Here is a 20561-nt window from a genome sequence, read left to right as displayed (position 1 = left end):
GACAGAAACCTGTAATAAAGAAATATAAAGATGAAAATGCTAGCATTGGTCTACATAAGTACTCTTGTGTAATCGGCTGCCTCTGCAACAAGAATGCATAAGTAACCTGTGTGCAGCATCACGGGCTTCTCTGTCCTCATGAAAAGAAGGTGGATCTCAGCTCTTTCAAACAAGTGCAGATAAAATATGCATTGGCACATTTATCCTAAAAGTAGTGTGTGGCCAGCCTGACTCTGGATAAAAAAGTACCTCCTCTGTGTCACCTTTTTTTCTATTTCTGTGATGATTCCTTCTTTTCAAGAGCTGTGAGGGGTCTGCAATTTTACCCAACTTGCAAGATACAATGTTAGCCTATTGCAGCTTTAGTTGCTGGCAGAAGACATGACATTGCTAGGTCAAAGGTAAAGGATGATTTATTACTCACAGAAATTTCAGTTGCCTGCATATCATCATTTTTCTTGTGTGGGTTCCTCAAAGTTCCAGGTACCATGAGCAGCGTGATCAGGGCCAGGAGACAGCGGCATGTGCATTAGGTTGCTGACTAGCCCAGAGGAAGAGAACCAATAGGACACATTGTGTCACAGGATGTGCAGGAACTCAAAGGGTCCATGAAGAATTGTCTCCCAGCATCTTTCCTTCCATTCTGTATCTATGGTGTCACATCCAAACTGGAAGCTAAAATAAAGTATTTGCACCATAATGAGAATGATTTTCTTATTGTGAGGTCTCCTCTTCAGGCTTGTTTAGATTGTAAAGTCAGCATTGCTCATTGTAGCATTGGAGAACTTGTGTTGCTGTTACAGAACTCTCAAGCCTTATTGGGTAAGATGGACATGGCGTTGGGAGCCAGGACACCTGCCTGCACTGTGGGCACAGTGCCAGAAGTGAGGTAGTTACCTACCAAAAGTCACGCTCTGTGTTACACATTAGGGCATTGTTTTTGCTTAGATCACATTTTCTAGCCCATCTTGCAGTTAGGGGCATCCACACAAAAGAGTTTTGGGAAGGGATGTGAACTACTTAGGGAGCTGGCTCATAAAGACTCCATGAGCATTCGTCCACATTCTTTTTCCTTTTGGTTTGCAAAGACGGGCATGGTCGTTCAGAGGCTGACAAGCTAATGAGGAAGAAGGCTGAGTCTTTTGTAGAAGTTGAACATTCACTGACTTAATTCTGTTAGTGCTATATTATCGTGTTTAAGCTATTTTATATATTTTGAAGACTACCTGTTATAGCAACTAGCTTACTAACAACTAGCAACTAGCCCTGATTTATACAAGTACGTTGTATTGGTTAGGAGTGATTTTGCAGGAACGTGGAATCATCTCTTGACTTCCACAAAAGTCTCTCTTTGATCTCGGTAACCTAGGTGACATCTGTTGTAGAGACTTTAGAGTCCTCTTTTCTCTCCTACAGCAAAATATGAAATTGATTAAAATGAAGAAGATAGGGAGATGAAGATAACAGAGATGTTTAGTGGCTCAAATACCTTCCATACAATTAAGAACATAATTTATGCCATTTTAGGACAGACGGATTACCTAAACTTGGCCATTCATAGCAGAGATCCCACAGTTGGCTAGATGTCTGTGTAGATCTCAGACAGCAAGATCTTTGTTTGCCAACTTTTTACCACTGAAACATTTAAAAAAACCCCAAATAATAAAAATGTTGGTGGCAGCTGTATTTATGTAGCATTATATTGAATAATAATCACAAATGTTTGGCTTTCTGGAGACAAATGTCCACTGCAAAAAAAAAAATCACAGATGTGGGAACACCAGTGCCCTGCCTGCATACTCTTTAACCGAGAAATAAGTGTATGTAATTAGCTCAATATGGTTTAGAAGTGTATTATTGACATAAAGCAGGGGTCAACACTTTCTTTTTTCTATAAAGGGCTAAGTAGTAAATATTTTAGCCTTTGTGAGTCAGACAATCTCTGTAGAAACCTCTCAACTTCTGTGGCACCCAAAGCAGCCAAAGATAGGATATAAATGAACAGGAGTAGCTGTCTTCTCATAAAACCTTATTTACAAAAACAGACTCTGGGCTCCATCTGGCCCAGGTCCCCTAATTTGCTAAACCCAGACCTAAAGAATCTGTATTCTGTTTGTGTAGAGCCAGATACATGTTTCAGTGGAAACTGTGCGTCATTTAGAGCATATCCTTCAGGATACGAGTCCACCTCAGTGCATTACCTTGGAATTGTTTTTGCATTCTTTGTAAGTTACTGGTAATTGATAAATATGCAAACTCTGTCCTTTCTGATAGTGATTTCACTGACTTCCTTTTCCCATCACCTCCCCTCCAGTTTCATCCCCATCTGTTACTGACCTCAACCGTCCTTTACTCCACATACATTTACACTGTCCCTGCCTCCTTTGGAGGGGTTGTCAGATCTGCCTGGCTCCTTCACATCACGTGAGTTAAATAAAACTTTTAACATGTATCTATTTTAAATCTCTATAGAGTGATGTGTGGAGGCTAAAAAAATAATACTTTTCCTCCCATCTTCTAATTCTTCTACCTTGCCTAATAAATTAATGAAGACCGATTAACAAGAGAATACCAAATTTTAATACATGTGAATGAAGAATTCACATAAGCATGACAAATCCAAAGACAGTGAGGTACCACTGGGTATATACAATTTTGGATGAAGGAGAGAAAGGGAGGGACAAAGTCTTAGAGTTCAGAAGTGAGATGGGGCGAATCACAGGTAATTGAGGAAGAGCAGAACATACATGGCAGGCAAACTTTTGCTTCAATGGGAAATGGGTGATCTGGTTACCAGGCCCTGGCTGGACGCCTTCCTATCTACCATACTTACTACAAATTAGACTAAGGTGAATATGTTGAGATTTCTTTCCTGGAACAGATTTTTCTACCTGAATCTCTTCGTCAGGAAAAGGGAGAGGGACAAAGTGTTCTTCCTGATTCTTTTGTTCCTTAACAACCAGCTTAAAAGCAATACCCCAAAAGCAACAATACTGGTCCCCAGAAGATGGTTTTATCTTTCTAAAAATTTTTTAGTTGTGTGTATGTGTGTGTGCACACTTAATGATCAGAAATTATTAATAGCTTGGAAATGAAGTTCTAACTGAAGGTTAAATCAAACTGGTTTTTGCAATCGGCTGTGGGCCTCCCCAATCCCACACATAGTTAGTGACAGCATTGTGTTTACACAGCATTTTCAAAAGTGCTTTCATAGCCATTAGCTCATAGGTTTCTTTTGACAGCTCTCCAGGCTTTGTTACGGCAAATGATGATCAACATGTCATCAACGAGGAAAGTGTGACACATAGAAACTTCACAAATGAATTTCTGTGTCTCCTGGGAAAGGGAACGCTGTTGCCGATGACTGCTTAGCTGCTCAGTCACCCTGCTGTCTGTCTTCCTGCCCATTCAGTCAGATGACTGTTCCTCCTCCCTTCTCTACGCTGGCCTTGCAATCAGCTTCACCACACCACCTTTTCTAAGCAGCATGGAGATAGAATGGCAGTTGAGCTCTGGAGTTTCCCTGGATTGCTTTGTACATTTGACTAGTATAGGATGCATTCAAAAGTCAACAAAGATTTATTTTTCAAACTCTAACTCTCATCAGCAAGGTGAAGTGATAAATATTATAGTCTTATAATTGTTAAGCTGATAGGCATTTTTAAAAACAGTCTCCTCAAAACAGACTTTGTCCTGGCCACAGGGATGTAAGGCAACCTGACACGCACAAGACAGAGGTCCAACGAGAACAAGGACCTGCTAGCCCACGAGCAGAGCTTACAGCAGCAAGCTGAAATTCAAGGCAGGAAGACTTTTCAATGTTGTTAGTAAAAATTCAATGTCAGCATGGAGCAAACTTTAGGAGGGAAAACTCAACAAGAGAGATATCAGTGTCTGTAGTAGGGTACCTGTAGAAGCTGATTAAAGCTCTCACTAGGATCCATGCAGGAAATAAGAATGACAGAATGCAAACGGGATAATTCGGTGTCACTGCAGCTAATGGTGTTGTCACAGAGCGTTTGAATCTCCCCCTTTTAAGCAGGGAGGTGGCCAGAAGATCACCACCAGCTCTCACAGGGCTGCACTGCTGTAACAGTAGGTGACATGTCTGCATAGCTTTTTCAGAATAATTAGAGGGTGATTTTTCAGAGAAAGTGTGCAGCGTTTCTATTTTAGACTCTGAGTGTGATGGGGGAAAATTTTTAATAGATTTTCTTGCTCTTAAGGATACATTTCTACTGAGTTTGTTGGAGATTTAAAGGAAGGAGTAAGCAGACTGTAGACTTGAGACAGACTTCTCTGGAAGTTTCTCCAGAATCCAGTTTTATGTCATTGAGTGTTTTTGTTTGCCTTTGTTTCTCTGTAAAGAGATAACTAACTAACTATATATATATATATATATCTTTGAAAAGCCATTAGAAACTTTGTTCTCTACAATATAAAAATACCATTTGTTTGCTGTTTTCCCCTCTATGACTATTAAAGTGTTATATTTATAGTACACATTCATATATTCTAACATTCATACATGGCTAACAATTATATGAAATTAAAATTATAGTATTTCACTTTCTATTGGCTTAAGTCATTTTAACTATAAGATATTTAGTGTAACTTTTTAATTGTCCACAGACTATTAAGTGTCTAAAATTCTTTTTCTCTATTTAAGGCTAAAGTGAAATTCTTTATATCCTTGTTTGAGTTTTTTTTCACTAGTAACGATAAGCTGACAAATACTTAAGTGGAAATTGAATGCATATGGTTTCAGGTCCACTGAGTCCAGCTCACAAAGAATTGTGTTTAAAAAAGCACTTTTGAAATTTTTATTAGAAGCACTTTGAATATCTTTCATGGATCCTTAGAGGAATCAGGAATAGAAAGTTCCAGAATTCCAGGAACACAGACAACTTGACCCTAAAAGGTAAAGTTACAACTAAGGGTTGGAAAACAGGAAATTCTAGATGGTTTCTGGCAAAACACACGGTGCTCCGCCTCCTCTCAGTGTGTGGTAAAGTTTCTCCCAGCTTGTGCATTCTTTCTAAGTCAGGAATTCTCTAAAGACAGAAATTCCCATTCTGTAATGAGAAATAGGAACAGCAGCAGCAATACCACCTTCATGAGGATGAGCAAAAAATACTGTTACTGTGCTTCCTGAGCAAAATATTGCTCATTTCAAAACCCACTTGGGGGCAGGACATTTCCCAGACACTGGGGAATCACCTTCCCAGTGGGAGGGAGGGAGCCATTGTTCAGAAAAGGAAGTGGTCCAGTGTGTGAATGAGCATGTTTGTGTCTTCTGTTGGATCAGCCCCAGAGCTGGTCTGGGCAGGGCTGTGCATCTTGGAAATACATGTTCCTTTGTGATGGTGGTTCCCTGGAGACAGTGAGGGCACAGAGCACCCCTCCTCTTCAGCCTGGAGGAAAACACCCAGGGACAACACCGACACCAAGAAGAAGGATAGAAACAGTGGGTGTGTTTGAAATTCCATTTGCATGAAGAATGCTGGGGAAAGCTGGCCAGTGATCATGACTGCTGAAAAACAGATTCCACTGCTTATTGTTCTGCTCCCTGAGTAAGTTAGCAAAGAGATGTGGGTGTGTGCTGTCTGGAAGAATATCGACTTGAACAAAAAAACGTGGGAATCATTTTTCATTGTCAAAGAAAATATATGAGAAGTGATGAGATAGCTCCTAAAATTAAAACAAAATAAAAAAACCCAAACATGTATTCTCTATCCCCCAATACATTTAAAACAAAAATTGGCTATAAGGTACCTCCTGGTATAGTCAGCTTAGGCAGGCCAGGCTTCCTAAAACCTTGACAAATATTTAGTGTAACAACCCTGAGGGCTATTAAAAATGTAGCCAACCCTCCCTCCATCTTTCATTTAATCCCACAAGGAATGTGGTGAGCAAGAGTTTGAACGTTACAATTTAACTGGTGGGCCCCAGCTTCTCCTCCTCCACAATAGGTCACCGTGAATCACAGTTTTTGTGGTTATGCTATTCAAACAGGCAGGCACTTGGTGGTTTGTCTTTTGTTTAATTTGCTACAAGATCACACAAGATATTTTGAACAGAGTTTCAGAAAGCATCTTGGGAAATCCACAAAAAACGGACTGAGTCATCCAACCCGAAACAGCCCATACCACATCTGCTTGAACCTTGCTCTTTTGTCTCTCGGGAGAAAGTTCTCAACCTGAACCAGATGTAAGACAAGGGTGCAGATATTAATTTAAGGTGAGACAAGAAAGCCCAAGGGAATATAAGGATTAGGAACCTGAGGGCTTTTTCATTGTGAGGGGGAAGTGCGTGAGATAAACCCGCCAATGGCTTTAGGATCTCAAGACTCAAACCACAGTGGATATGCTATTATGGGAAAAATGGCTGTATTCGGAATCTGCTGCTAAAAATGACAATGATGGCGAGGTGCATGCATCTCCATGTCATCTTATCGCAAGATGCAGACGAAGCTAGTTTTTTTGTCTTTTTTTAAAGCTCAGGTTCAGCACATTTCTCTCTAAATTTGCAAAGCAGGTCAAGTTGCTTTTGGTCTGTGACCTGATCCTTACATTAGAGAAGGCATTATTTTGTTTATTCAAACACAAGCCCAGAGAGAATTTGACTTTTTGATTTATAACAGGATTGGATTTCAGACTTCTAACAGTTCAAACTAGTCTTCAAAATAGAATCAATAAGGAAAGGCAAAGAAACACAGTTAGTGAATGAGTTGTTTGGTGCTTGGACACTGTTTCTTTTCATAGCAGAGTCACATTTCAAGCTGGGAGGTGTTTCCCCTTTTCAAAAAATGCTTGTGAAATGCATGACTCATCATGCTATTGCAAACAGCCAAAAATGTTCTGCAAAGCACAGGGCAGGACACACCACAGCTAGTCGGATATTTTAGACACTTGCTGAGCCAGTTTTTCCCACTCAGGTCCAGAAACAGTGGCAGTAAAGGGTCCCTACTTTTATTCCCAAAGGTCGTTCCCCATCTTGAACACAAACGGGTCCAACAGGGAGAACTCCACAACATATTCCATGACTGAAGTTCATATTCCGCCTCTAACTCTCCCAGTTGGCAGAGATCTTTCTCTATTTGAAGAATTTGGCCCAGAGCATGATGTGGGCAGGGGAGGGAGAGGAATACTAACACCTCAGTTACAGAGAGAGAAAGACAAACAGGTTTTTTCTACAGCGTGTATCCCAAGTAAGAAAGTGCTTAGTGTCTAGCTCCAAAAGAAAACAAACACAAAAACAAACAAACAAAAAGGAGATCTTTACTCCACACAGTCACAGACACCACCTTGAAAAATGGATGTTGGCCCAGTGACCACAACACCCATGGTCCCAGTTTCGGCACGCACAGATCGCTGGCCCAGTGCTGTTAGGGACCTGTGCTTTCCTGTTTGCCCTTACGTCAACGCAGCCATGCCAGCAATCCCTCCTCAGGGCGACTGATTTTAGCTTCAAGAACAGTAAGTCGGACTAAAATACCTCCAGCCAAGCACGACGTGCATTTAACTGTATCACCTTTATGAAGAACTGGATGCTGAAGGCCACCTTTAGTGCTATGCTGTATCTGCATTAGGGAGTCTTGCTGTGATGGCATAGGGGTGTTGAAGAGCCATAGCAGACCACCCCTTCACTGGGACTTTTGCTCCAACTCAATATAAGGGTTTGTCCTGGGTGAGCTCTTACCTATTGCAGAGTGAAGTCCAGAGAGGAGCTCCTGACTGCAGCCCTGGAACCAGAGTCTAGGTAGCAATAGAAACTTGACAGTATGGATATATACACACATATATGTACACACACACATATACACACATATATACATATATACACATATATATTCTGGTACAAGGTAGATATTACATTTCAATTTACTTTCATTCATTTTTTAACTAACCAATGAAAACCTTTTTAAAAATTTTGTGTCTCTGTGTGCAGTCCAAAAACACAGAATGGTTAATACATGCAATTGGGGAATCTTGCATCTCAGAACCAAGAGACAAGACAACATGATCCTGACTCAGGATGCACCGACACTAATGCCACCCACTGACCAGAACAGGGTCCAGAGTTCTTCCACACCCGTCATCTGTTCTTACTGTTTTTCACACTGCCTCCCTTGCCCCACGTCGTGATTTCCCCTATTTAAATGGATTCTCCACCAAGACCCTCTCTTTGATCAAAATGTTTTTGATTATGCTCTTAGTCATTTTTTAAAATCCAAAAATGTTTTACTTTTGGGCATCCTGCGGTGCCTGGAAAACTGGAAAGGGGCATGCCGAAGCAGGAAGCCAGGCGCGCTGCCTGTTTCCCCACAACGGTCCTTTCGAACCTGTGGAAGCTGCCCCTGCCCTCCCGAGATGCACGCCAGGATGCACGGCGAAGACGGTGTGCCGTTCTTCGTCTCCATCAGTTACTGAAAACAGTGTTTTTCTTCTCACATCATAGACCCATTACTTCCCGGAGAGCATTTTTCTGTCTCAGTAAATGGCTTATCTCTGATGTTGAAAGAAGTAAGTAGTTGGTTTTATTTGGTATATTTCTTCTCTCCAGCTTGAAAGCATTAAATCATGAGCTAAATGCAATGGGGCACCTCTGGAGAAAACACTGTTTATTAGGAGACAAAGCTGGCATTTTGGTTTTCAAGGCATTCAATAGACTGCTAAAATATACTGACTAGCCCACAACCAGAATTACAAATCCTCAACAGCAAATTTTGAAGGCGGGGGGGGGGGGAGGCAACAAGAGGGGGGCAGTGAGGGAAGGAGAGGGATAGGACAGGCTGAATAAGGAAATCCTATGCACATGGTTTGGCTGGAGGGAAGGTTCTGGAAACAAGAGAGGGGAGAGGGGGGCATTGTGTTGAAATAGTGCTGGGGGCAAACAGAGATGCTCCGCCTGTGGTGAATTTACACTGTTACCAGGGATGGTAACAATGAGAGAGTTTTATGAGGCTTGTTTACATATCCAGAAAATACATTTAGCTTTCAGAAGCAGCATGCTTTGCTAAATGTCTGACATTCAGTTACTATCCCCAAAATAACTCCCTTCTCAATGGCTCAGGACATCCTCTTTTGTTTCAAGGTACCAAAAGCCATAAATCCATATTTAATTAGCATTGAATGAAATGCTAAGGATTATAGGATCTTTGTGCTAAAAATGAAACCCAAATGGGTCTAGCTGATTTATGCCTAATTCAGAGTTGTAGTTTAATTAAAATGACATACTGAATTTTTAAAAAATCTCTCTGGAGGATTCCTTCCCACATAAAGTCTAAATTCAGTGTCTTCTGGCTTAGGAATCTCCAAGTTCCATTGTCACATTGCTTAATCTGTTTGTTCACTCCTCTCCCAACAACTCACAGCTTGCTTTCCGAACTGGCTCGTTCCTCATTAAAGCACTGAATTTCTTAGTGACTCAAAGTTACAAAGCTAAAGTTTGCATACAAACACGTCTTTGCGCCTTACTGGATGACTTATCCGGCAGCTCTGTGAAGATTAATACCCCTTTACCAAGCTTGTATCTATGGGAGAAGGTCAGTGTTATCTTTAAGTATAGGATATTGAGACAAAGTTACAAAGGAAAAGATAAATAAAATGATGGATTTTTAAATTGTGTCAGAGGGTGAAATTGAGATATTAATATGAAAGTAAAAATTTAATAGCACATCTGAAAAATGAAAATTTCCCATCAAAATCCTAAATTGTTATGCCATTGTTTACAAGGATAAAATGAATTCCTATAAATTAAAGCTTTTGTCTACTTCCACTCTTAGAAGTGCAAAACATTTTAAGCTAAATTAAGCTATAGAAATGTATAATTTCACGAGCTTCCTTCCAAGCTAATGAATTATTTTTTAAAGATTTTATTCATTTATTTTTAAAGAGAGGGGAAGAGAGAAAGAGAGAAACATCAGTGTATGGTTGCCTCTTGTGCACCTCCTACTGGGGACCTGGCCTACAACCCAGGCATGTGCCCTGACTGGGAATCGAACCAGCAACCCTTTGGTTCACAGACCAGCACTCAGTCCACTGAGCCACACCAGCCAGGGCTGAATTATTACTAAATAATTTTAAAAATTCACTTGTACTTTCATAGGTGCTCAACTTCCAACTACTGGGATGCCCAAATGCATCATTTTTACTGAAGTGTGAGTTATAGACAATAAAATGCTGTATAACTACCCTGTGTGCAGCCATCAGTCCAAACAACATATAAAACATATCTATCACCCTGGAAGGTTGCCCTGTGCCCTTTCCAACAAATTTCCAAAACCATGTGTGGCATTCTTCCCATCAGCTTTCCTTTGCTGGACACGTGCATTGGAGGGTCCTGCACTGCTGCAGGCCTGGGTGGTGTGTTCCTTCCCATGGCTGCATGGAGGGCTCGGGCAGGGCCCTGGGCGGTGCTGGGCCTCCCCGGGATCTGGCCCACTGGGCCAGTCCACTCCACCATGAATGCCAGAGGAACCAGCCAGTGGCTCCAACTTCACATCTAGCTTGCTCCCCCTTCTCCCTCCTCCACAGGCGTGAAATCAGCCAGTGTCTTCTCCACAGAGCAGGACTTCTCACTTCTGTGTCCCCAGATTTTTAGAAGGGTTTAAATCTGATTTTGTGGACTGTCTAGTTACGTTTCACTATTAGAATGAGTGTGACTCCCTCCTATTATTTCTTATACTAACCAAAATGGAAAGTCTTCCCCAAGTACCTGTAATATAGATGTGTATATATGACAGCTTCTTCACATGAAAATCAAAGTTTTTCTTTATTTTCCTTCCAAGCAGTTGATTAAGCAGCTGCAGCAGTTATAGAGGAACACAAGGAGAGCTGTGAGAGTGGAGGGTCCTTCAGGATACCTTTTCAAGGAGAGCTGGTCCCTGTTCCCACAGCACAGGTTTCTCACTTGATGTGAGTTACCTTCTGAAGGTGAGTATTTTATACCACCCTGGAATAGGTACTCTTATTTTGTAGGGTCAGGGAGATTTGGAGATAAGTAGAGATTATCTGACTTAAGAAAATTTTTATTTTATAGGTGAGGCAAGTCATAGGAAAGGTCTTATAGGAACAGGTGCATGGAGACTGTCATATCAGAAAGTTGAATGGGTTTTGAAGACTGAGTAGGAGTTTGTTAGGTAAACGGAAGTGGAGGTGGGGAAGAGCATTTGGGCAGAGGAATCATGATGGGACAGGGTGGTCAGAAGCTGTGGAGAGAGAAAAAGAGGTTGACAGTACACATAACTGCCCACACCAAACACATGAGGACAGCAGGCCTCTAGACACTGATGCAAAGTACCCACAATGCCTCAGCAACCTTTCCTTTCCTCTACTTGTCTGATTTTCCTACTTCACCCTCTCTCTTCTTGCAGGAACTAGGGGACAATTCAGAATCAAACTCTTCCTTTTCCTGCTATTCTAAACTGTACACATTTTAAAGGTTGGTCTGTGGTATTTGTTGTATTTAGGACAAATCTCACATGGAATAGACACAGGAATCTTTTCATTTGTGCAGCAAATACCTATTGTTGACCTGCATGAGGCAGATGCTGCCCTAGTTCTTTAAGATGGAGCATTATTACGTGAAGGAGTCAGACTCCCGGTCTTCCCATAGCCTATGTTTTGTCAGGTAGAATGAGGCAGCAGTGGTGATGGAGACAGAGAGGACAATAAATGTAATGTATGAGTAAATTAGATAGTATATAGCATAAGAGACACCTCATTTACATGTAACAGCAACTATTTTATACAGTAATATTTCAAATGCTTGGTACAGAGGGAGGTATAAGGTTTAATCAGAAATTTTGTGATGGAGATTTAAGATTAAAGCTGGCATGTATTTGTGATATACAGCTGTTCTCTTTGAAAAATGTTCCTTGAAATCAAGTGATTCTCAAATTCTAAATAGATGTCTCACCAACAGACCCCGTGTACACAAGAGGCGTGGGGACTGAGTGCACATCCTGATTTAATACTTGGAAATCAGAGATTGGGGCAGGTGAATGTCTGGGCCCAGAAGAAAGGAATGAGCCCCAATCTCAGAGGCAGCCCCTGTGGTGTAACAGACTCCACCATCCACTTATAGGTGTGGCCTTAACAAGTCCCTCTCACCCCGGATGATGACATCTGCCTCTGCACAAGTGGGAAAGCATGGACAAACTACTACTCTGTGTTATATCACATGCCTGTGTATTGCCCAGGCATTCAACCACTGGTGGTTTTCTCAGGAAACCTCCACTAAACATCTGACAGAAGATTTTTGACGAAGATATGTCACATGTTTAGTCAATAAACTAACCGATGAACTAAGCCCCTGAGGTGTGCTGGGCACTGTTAGAGAAGAGGGAGATACAGAAACAGATGCCCCTTGAGAATACATTCCAGTAGGAAATTTATACAAGCCCATGTTTCTGCTGCTTCAACTCGAGGTTAAGTGGTTTCATCTGTCTATTGTCTCAAAATCTGCCAGGTGGTTGTGTTGAGAATTGGTTGTGTTGGTTGCTCCCATTTGCCCCACCCCTGCTCCATCCTTTCTCCATGATCACTATCCTTATCCCTGCCCTAAGAGGCTGACCCTTAAGGATAGGGTGAGCCAGCTCCCTTGCTGGATGCTTCCTATTGGGCTTGGCCAAGGAGAGTCCTGGGGACAGGAGGATGTGGTACTTCTCTCTGGGTCTTAGGCTCCTGCCTTTTCATGATGGTCTCTTGGTTGAATGATCTGACTGGAATTCCAGTGGAACCTCTGACGGATATTCCAATTTTGTACTAGGTTTAGGGATCTTGGTGAGGAGAGGAGGGGTAAACTTTTGTCTAAGTTCAGAATCTGAGACGTGCTGTTGTGTAGATCATATTGCCTGTTGAACACAGTCACAGGAATGTGTATCGGTAAACTAGTGTACAGGGATTAGCAAAAGTAGGTTTATAGTTGTGAGCATGGGAAACACAGAGTTTACTCTTATTATTTATTAACTATTGTATTATTTTCTGCTTGAACAACTGTAAACCTACTTTTGCCCCCCTGTATGCCATCATCAATCTGTTCAAGACTAAATCCACAATGGACACATTTATGGGGCTAATTATGGGAACTGTGTCTTTTCAAGTAGCTCCCACCAGGAAATAGGCATTTAGGAATTAAAAGTTGGTTTAATAAAGTCAAGGGCTCAATAAGCTAATATTCCACTGAAACTCTGAAAGTTCAGGGACAGAAAAGAGTGTTGTAAGTCAAAGTTGAAAGTAAGCAAGTTCCCCAGAGGGAAGATGAATGGCTAACCTATAAGGACCAGGAAAGAAAGATTAATGCATGTCATTGTGGTGGCAGACATAAATTGTTGAGTATTTGGACTTCATAGAGAGAGTGCAGAGAAGAGCCACCAAAAGGTCAGAAAAGAGCTTGGTTCTGTGGGTGTTATGAATAACACTATTGTTGGCTGAGCAAGTGGCTCGAAGGGAACTGGAACCATTTGCATGGACCTGAGACACACGGGCAAGGCCTTGAATGGGTCCAGCACAACTTAAATGCAGAGAACTGGACTTGAGAGGCAGGTCAATTAAGATTCAGTATGGAGGCTGGGCCTGGGGACAAAGTCTCGTGAGGAGAGTCTGAGTATCTCATCAGGGAATGTGTTTGCTAGTCACATTAGTTGGGGCAATTGGATCAAAACCCTTCAGGGAAGGTGGGAGATGACCTCTGCCTCCATCCTATTGTCTCTGGGACTGGAATGTATTTCCAAGAAGCCTTAATAGGCAAGTAGTTACAAAGAAAGGGATTGATGCAGCAGGCCAGTTGTTTGCATATGTGACTTTCTTCTTTGAACTCTTCCAGAACTCTGCTACAATTACCAACAAGGGATCTTTGGAAGAACAAGATCTACAGGTAACTTGGATTCGAGGTCAAGCATAACTCTGCCTCATGGCCATGCAACTCTGGGGAAGTCCCTGAGCCTTTATTTTCCAATGTGAAGTGGGTATGATGACAGTAACCTCACAGAACAGGTGCCATCTATCAAAGTCAGGGTGAGCCTGTGGATGCAGAGCAGGTGTCCCCCAAACATCAGTCTCATTCTGGAGACACCATCAGAGCAGGTTGAGTGATTAGTACAAATGCTTACCCCTTTCTATATCAATCCCTTACACCCCACCTTCCCCCCAAAAGAAACTGTAAGTGCCTCGTGTTCTGGGTCACACTTCAGAAGTGTGCATTACCACAGGCTCTAAGGAAACATTTGTTGAATTGATGGCATTTCCACTCAGTCATCAGTTGACACTCGCCATACCTTGGGTATCTGAGGAGATGGGCAAAGCACCCTCTCAGAGTCTGCAGGAACTGATGGGTTCATTAGAGTGCTCCAGAGCACATGTTTCTGTCCTGGCTGCCCATTGCAATTTCCTGGGGAAGCATTAAACATTCCAGTGCCTCAGCCTCACTCCAGACCAATCAAGTCAGAGTGTCTGGGGGTAGGATCTAGGTAACAGCATTGACAAAGCTCCCCGGTGATTTCTCAGTGAAGTCAACTTGAGACCCACTGTTCTAGTCCACAGAATTATGGCTTCATCAAAATACCAGCTCAGTGGGCCCAGCTGGCTTCCCAAAAAGACTACACAATTATCACCTTTCACAAGTTATTAATGACAGAAGCCCTGAAATTACTCATTGGAGTGAACAAGTAGAATGTGACTTCATTTTCTCACTCATGAATTTTGTGACTTGTAAAACAAATACATGGGAGAGGGTGTCTTAGTCCATTCAAACTGCTAAGACAAGATACTATAGACTGGGTGACTTAAACAACAGATACTTATTTCTGGGAGTCTGGAAGTCTGAGATCAAAGAGTGTGCAGGGCTGACTATTCTTGAGGCCTTTCTCCTTGGTGTGTAGAAGGCTGTCTTCTCCCTGAGTCCTTACATGGTCAGTCGTCTGTGTGTATCTGGGTCCTGGGACACCACACTTACTGGGGGCCTCATTTTAACTTAATTATCACTAAATACCCCATCTCCAAATAAAGTCACATTCTGAAGTCCTGGGTTAAGGAGTCAACAGATGAATTTAGGAGGGATGCGATATAAAATAATGAATGGATACATGAAAGAAAACATTCGTAATGATGGAATTGGGTGTGAAAATTCACTTGGGACAGTTTTGTTAGTTGTTAGTTAATGGACTTGGATAAGAATGTTAGAAAATTTATTAGGAAGCAGATTGGAGGTGGAAACAATGGGAATTCCTTGGAGGTCTGGGATAGCTGCATTAACCTTAACCCTTCTCTTCCTGGGAGAAGACATATGTCAGCCTTTCTTCTAAGAAAGGAATTTGACAGGAGAGAGTGTCGAGGATGACTGTTACCTCCCAAAGACTGCAGAGAAGAATGTGATGATGGCCCTGAGCGTGAAGATTGTATTTTGCTTTCTTGTGCCACTCAATAAACACCCGAGTCAGCACTAGCTCAGGAAATACTCATGTGCTTTCCTTAATTGTGCTATATTTATGTTGTAAATTTATGTATAATTGAAACCGGAAAAGACACCAGAGCTTGTGCTGCCTGTCACTACCAAACCCAATAAGCAATGACAGAGGCTGAATCCTTATGGGCACTTTATTCAGATGGCCGGCAACCTGAGAAGATGGCAGGTTCGTGCCCTAAAAGAACTGGCTTATAGTCTTACATTTTCTTTCCAGGCCAAAGTTTTTATAACAGGGAATAAACAAAGTATGGTGAGGGGTTTTTGAAATTCATGGAAAATTAGATTTTAAAAAATGCATTATTCTCGCCCTGGTCAGTTAAGTGTTCCCAGGGGCAGGTGGTCAGCTGTCTCTCCCTGGAACACAATGGCCCAGATGCCTCCACTTGTCCCCAGGCAGTAACTGGAAGCAGTGCCCCATGAGGTTGGCCATCTCTTCCAGGGGCCAGAATGGGCCTTATCCGTAGTTTCTGAAACAAACGCTTTAACATATGCATTACTTACTGGGCTTTTAACTATTTACCTTAAACTAAAATCTTCTGGCTCTTGAATTTCCTATCATAATTAACTCTGTTGTAGATCCACTGAGGTCATCCAAGAGACCATCCATGGTGAGGTGGCTTTGGATGAAAGATGAGGTTAATCTAAAACTCAGAAGCTTTCTCGGGTCATTTATGATGAGTCAGCTAGATATTCCTTGCTTATGAGACCAGAAATGAAAAGGCAAATGGACTCTTAAGTGAACAATTACTAGTAGAAGTCAAACTAATGTGAAAAATTAGTAGTCCCTTTCTGAATGTGGGGGTGCTCAGGGAAAGTCAGTTTGAACGCTGTCTCCATGTGGGTCAGATTCGGAAGAGGGAGTTTTAATAAAGGTCATGCATTGCTGTGCATTGCTGTGCATTGCTGTGCATTGCTGTCTGGGAGGTCCCTCATTCAGAGAAGTCCACGGGAAGCCCTGGAGCACCAGTGAGCTGGGAACTGTGATAGCCCTGCCGGGAGGAGGAGGCCCTGCCTAGGAGGATCTCACCCAGGGGTTCACTCCTTGCTAAAACCTGAGCAGGAGAAGAGGAGACTTTTCCCACTTGACCCCTGCATCCAGATCTTTCCTGAAAGTCTGGCTTCTTCCCACCAGGCTGCTCTGTTCGACACACAGAACCTCTATAAGCCTGTGGCTCCAGCAACTTTGGAGGTGGAGAGGGCACTGTAAGGCTGTGTGTCATGGGAAAATTCTGATTTTCCACTTTCTTTGTTGGGGCCGCAAAAAAATTCCTCTGGCTGTCTCAATCCTTACTTCATCCTTTCTCCTCTGTGCTCTATCATGGAAGGTTCTGAGGGTTTATTAGAATCTATACCAATTAAGTATTACTGGTTGATACCAGCCCATTAAATCATCTGACCCTCAAAACACGTGGCTGAAGTTCAAGTTCTGTATTTTCTGACTCCAAATGCCAGGCTTGCCAGGCCGCTTGTTTACCCCCACCCCAGCTCCAGTTTCCTCTACCACCTGGTTTCAAAGAAAGTGAGTTCCAATCTTACTGTCACCACTGTCCACGTGTGATGGAAATTGATTGGCTTAGTATCACCTCCCTTATATCTTTCATGGATGCTCCTGGTTATTAGGGATATTCTGTAATTGAGGACAGAAGAACAACACTATGTGCTTATTTTTATGAGGCTGTTGCTACTCAGAGCCTGATGAGTAAGCTTATGCCCAAGTCTTAACCTAGGAAGTTTCCTTCTTGCAAGAAAACAACATGAAGGAAGGGGGCTGTTCTTTTCAGGAATTGCTCCAGGCCATGAGTTTATGCAAAGTAGTAATTATAGTTTCAACCCCAGCATTTCCAATGACCAAGCCTTTGGAATGTAATCTTCACAGGGACCTCCTTCAAACTCCAGGATAATAATCATTTGTGATCATTAGCTAGCAGCCTCTCCTTATCCCAGAGAGCTGGGTCAAAGAAGTTCTGAGTTTTTGCCTACAGGAAAGGGGGACCTTTGGTGAAATCCTTCCTCTGTTCTGGCTGCCATTTCTGCATCTGAGAAATGAGACTCTCCTGCTCTACCTCCCACCGCTTCCACCCTGCCCAAAAGCCACCTTCTGGGATACACGTTCTCCAAGGAGGAGCAGTATCTATTTTTGCATCTTCTCTTCCTCTCAACACCTAGCCCATGTGGCTCCACATATATGGCTAACCATTTAAAATAACTTAAAGAATTGAACACTGAAGACAAGCTCTACTGCTCACCCCCCAACATGTATATTTTGAGTATTTTGTCAGAAATGTCAAGATTTTATGCATTGCAGTATGTGCCTGTGTTTTATTTTGGGATTTTATGAAATCTGTAGCAACTAGTTTCTCACAAGTCTATTTTGTGCTGAAGAACCTGTTATTTTCCATTTCTGTGATTTCTTGGGACCTACCTTTATCATGACTGACTTCGCTCCCAGGCTGATATTCCCACTTTCCATTTGCGGATTCTGTTTGCTGCTGTCTTTTGGGCTCAACTCAGTCCTTTTTCTTTCTTTCTTTTTTTATGCTATTTGGTAAGAAATCAAGGACAAATTAGGCAGATGCTATAGGTTAAGAGCTATAAACAGGATTTAAATAGAAGAATGTTTTTACTACAGGGAGCAAGAGAATGTGTATATAAAGATAATGTTAAGAATGTAATTGCATATTTTAATAATGTCTGAAATGTGTGCATTCCTGTCACTGGGGTCAGTGATAGAATAGAAATAGGTAGAGTAGGACCCTCTAATTAGATCACTGTTAGCACAAAGGAAAAAAATGGAATTATTTGCATAAAGAAAGTGACTAAAGGATGTGCACTCTTTCTCTCTGCAACCCTGTCCTCATCCCCAGAACCCTTTTTACTTTATTGAACCACTTGTGAGACCTTGGTCAAACTGTTCATTGAGATATGACTCTCCCCTAGCATCTCTTACAAAGAATTACATAAAAGAAATAAAAATTCTGTTCTTCTGAAATTAGGAAGAACATGATGAATATTGGGAAGGTTTGAGATAGACAATCTAATATGTGTGAAAAGGCTTCCCTTTTCAAAAAGAAAAAATAGCCTGCTTTAATTAAAATCGCTGTGCTCTATTCCTTAAAAAGTTTGTAAGCTTACTTAAATGGGAGAGAAAAATAGTAAGCTCAGAAAAGTCCACAGATCCTCAGAGTCACCTCCTCAGAAAGACCCTGGAGGTGCTGCTGGGAGGTTTTGTTTGCTGCAATTAACAGGATATTGCGACATCACAGACGCTGGTGAGCAAGTGTTGCCAGCAGAGATTACCTTCCCCTGTCTGGAGGCATGGCCTAGCAGGCGCCCGGTGGCACTGGTCTCACCTCCCATTTGTGTGGTCAGGACCTGCTTCTCTGAAGAATCTCCTTGGTGGGCACCCCAGGACGGGGCCTCCTGGTTAGCCTCCAGATTCTGGAAGTACCTGCCTGTGTGGGGACTTGGGAAATGTTTTTAAGCCTCCCACTTCTTTGAGTTCCTCTTGTTCTCATCATCAGGACCAAATACTCTATTTCTGTGCCCTTTCATGCCCATTTTGCTTTTCAAATTTTCAAATATATGGCATTTTGTGCCCTCCTCTCTTAAATGTAGAGACCAGGTTCACAAGTCACCTGCTTGGCACAATGTTATCACATGGTCTTCTCCACCTGCCAGGTCTGTGATCACGCAGCAAAGGCAACAACCAGGACATGGTGCCATTATCCCCCTTCCCTTGTCCCTTGTTACGCAGATTGGAGGAGGCATACAGAGAGCTGGGGCCTTTCTCTCAGTCCTGGAAAGAGCTCAGCACACCCTGGGCTGCCACCGTCCGGGTGGACACTTTTACCTATGGCCAAAAATGAGACACTTAAAAGGCCATTGGGTATGCTCCAGTTAGGCTGCAATGAAGCTACAGAATAATTTTAAATTCTTATCTGGTGTGATCTAAACACAGCCAATAGAAAGTTGCTGTTCCATTTATTTATATACCTGAGCCTGTACTTTTGTCAGTCCAATTGCTTTTGTCCATTTTCTTTTGTCTACTTGCATTTGTCCATTTCTATTCATTCATGTTCTGAGGATTTTCCTTGGCAAAAGTGCAGCTGTCAGTGCATGTGGGAACCCAGGAAAGCCCCATCATGGTTTTGCTGTGCTACAGTGAAGTTGGGGCCACTGTAGTGACACCTCTGGCCCACCCGCCCCACTTTTTATGTCTTTGCTTTAATAGGGCATCTTAGGTCTTGAGAGCATCACAGCAGCTGTTATTATAAAATAAATTCAGAAGTAGGCCTTGTGTGAGATTCTTAGTGCTGCATTCATAGTTCCTCATCAGGCTAGCATTGGATTACTGACCTCAATGGATAGTTGTTCAATCAAAGATAGGAACATTTTCAAATGAGATTCTTTTAAAAAATGCTTCCAATAAGCTTTGCATACCACATTTCTCTTGGGATAATATTTAGTAGAGTTGCCTAGTCAACATAAAGGACACCCTATTATTTAAAATGCCCTGAATATTTAGATATCAAGTATCTATTTGAAATGTTATAAACACAGAAATTGCAAGTAATAGATTGGGTTATTTGATTCAAGTGCAGAGCAATGCTGATATGCAAAATGCCTTATGTTTTTATGTCTGGCAAGAAATACACTTTCCTTCCTAGGTGAGTAAGGTTTCTGATGAAGATCTTCAGATCACAGCAGTGAGGTTAAAGTTTGGAAGCTCTTTGGATGATTCTGATCAAAATGATTTCCATTCAGGTATATTTTGTTTGAGGAAAGGGGATGGGCAGAAGGTAAAAACCAACCACCAACCAACCAGCCAACCAACCAACCCATAAACAAGTATATGTGAAGCAACAGGAACGTTCGTTCACTGCTGGTAGGAACATAAAATAGTGTAGCCACTTTGAAACAGTTTGGCAATTTCTTACAAAACTAAACATGCTCTTATCATAGGATCCAGCAATCAAGCTCCTTGGTATCTACTCAAAGAAGTTGACTACTTAGGCCCACACAGAAACCTGTACACAGATATTTATAACACTTTATTATAATATCCAGAATTTGTAAGAAACCAAGATGTCCTT

This window comes from Phyllostomus discolor, chromosome 1 (assembly GCF_004126475.2).
Source record: "Phyllostomus discolor isolate MPI-MPIP mPhyDis1 chromosome 1, mPhyDis1.pri.v3, whole genome shotgun sequence".
In the NCBI taxonomy this organism is placed as follows: Eukaryota; Metazoa; Chordata; class Mammalia; order Chiroptera; family Phyllostomidae; genus Phyllostomus; species Phyllostomus discolor.
Note: the sequence above shows the minus strand (reverse complement) of the source record.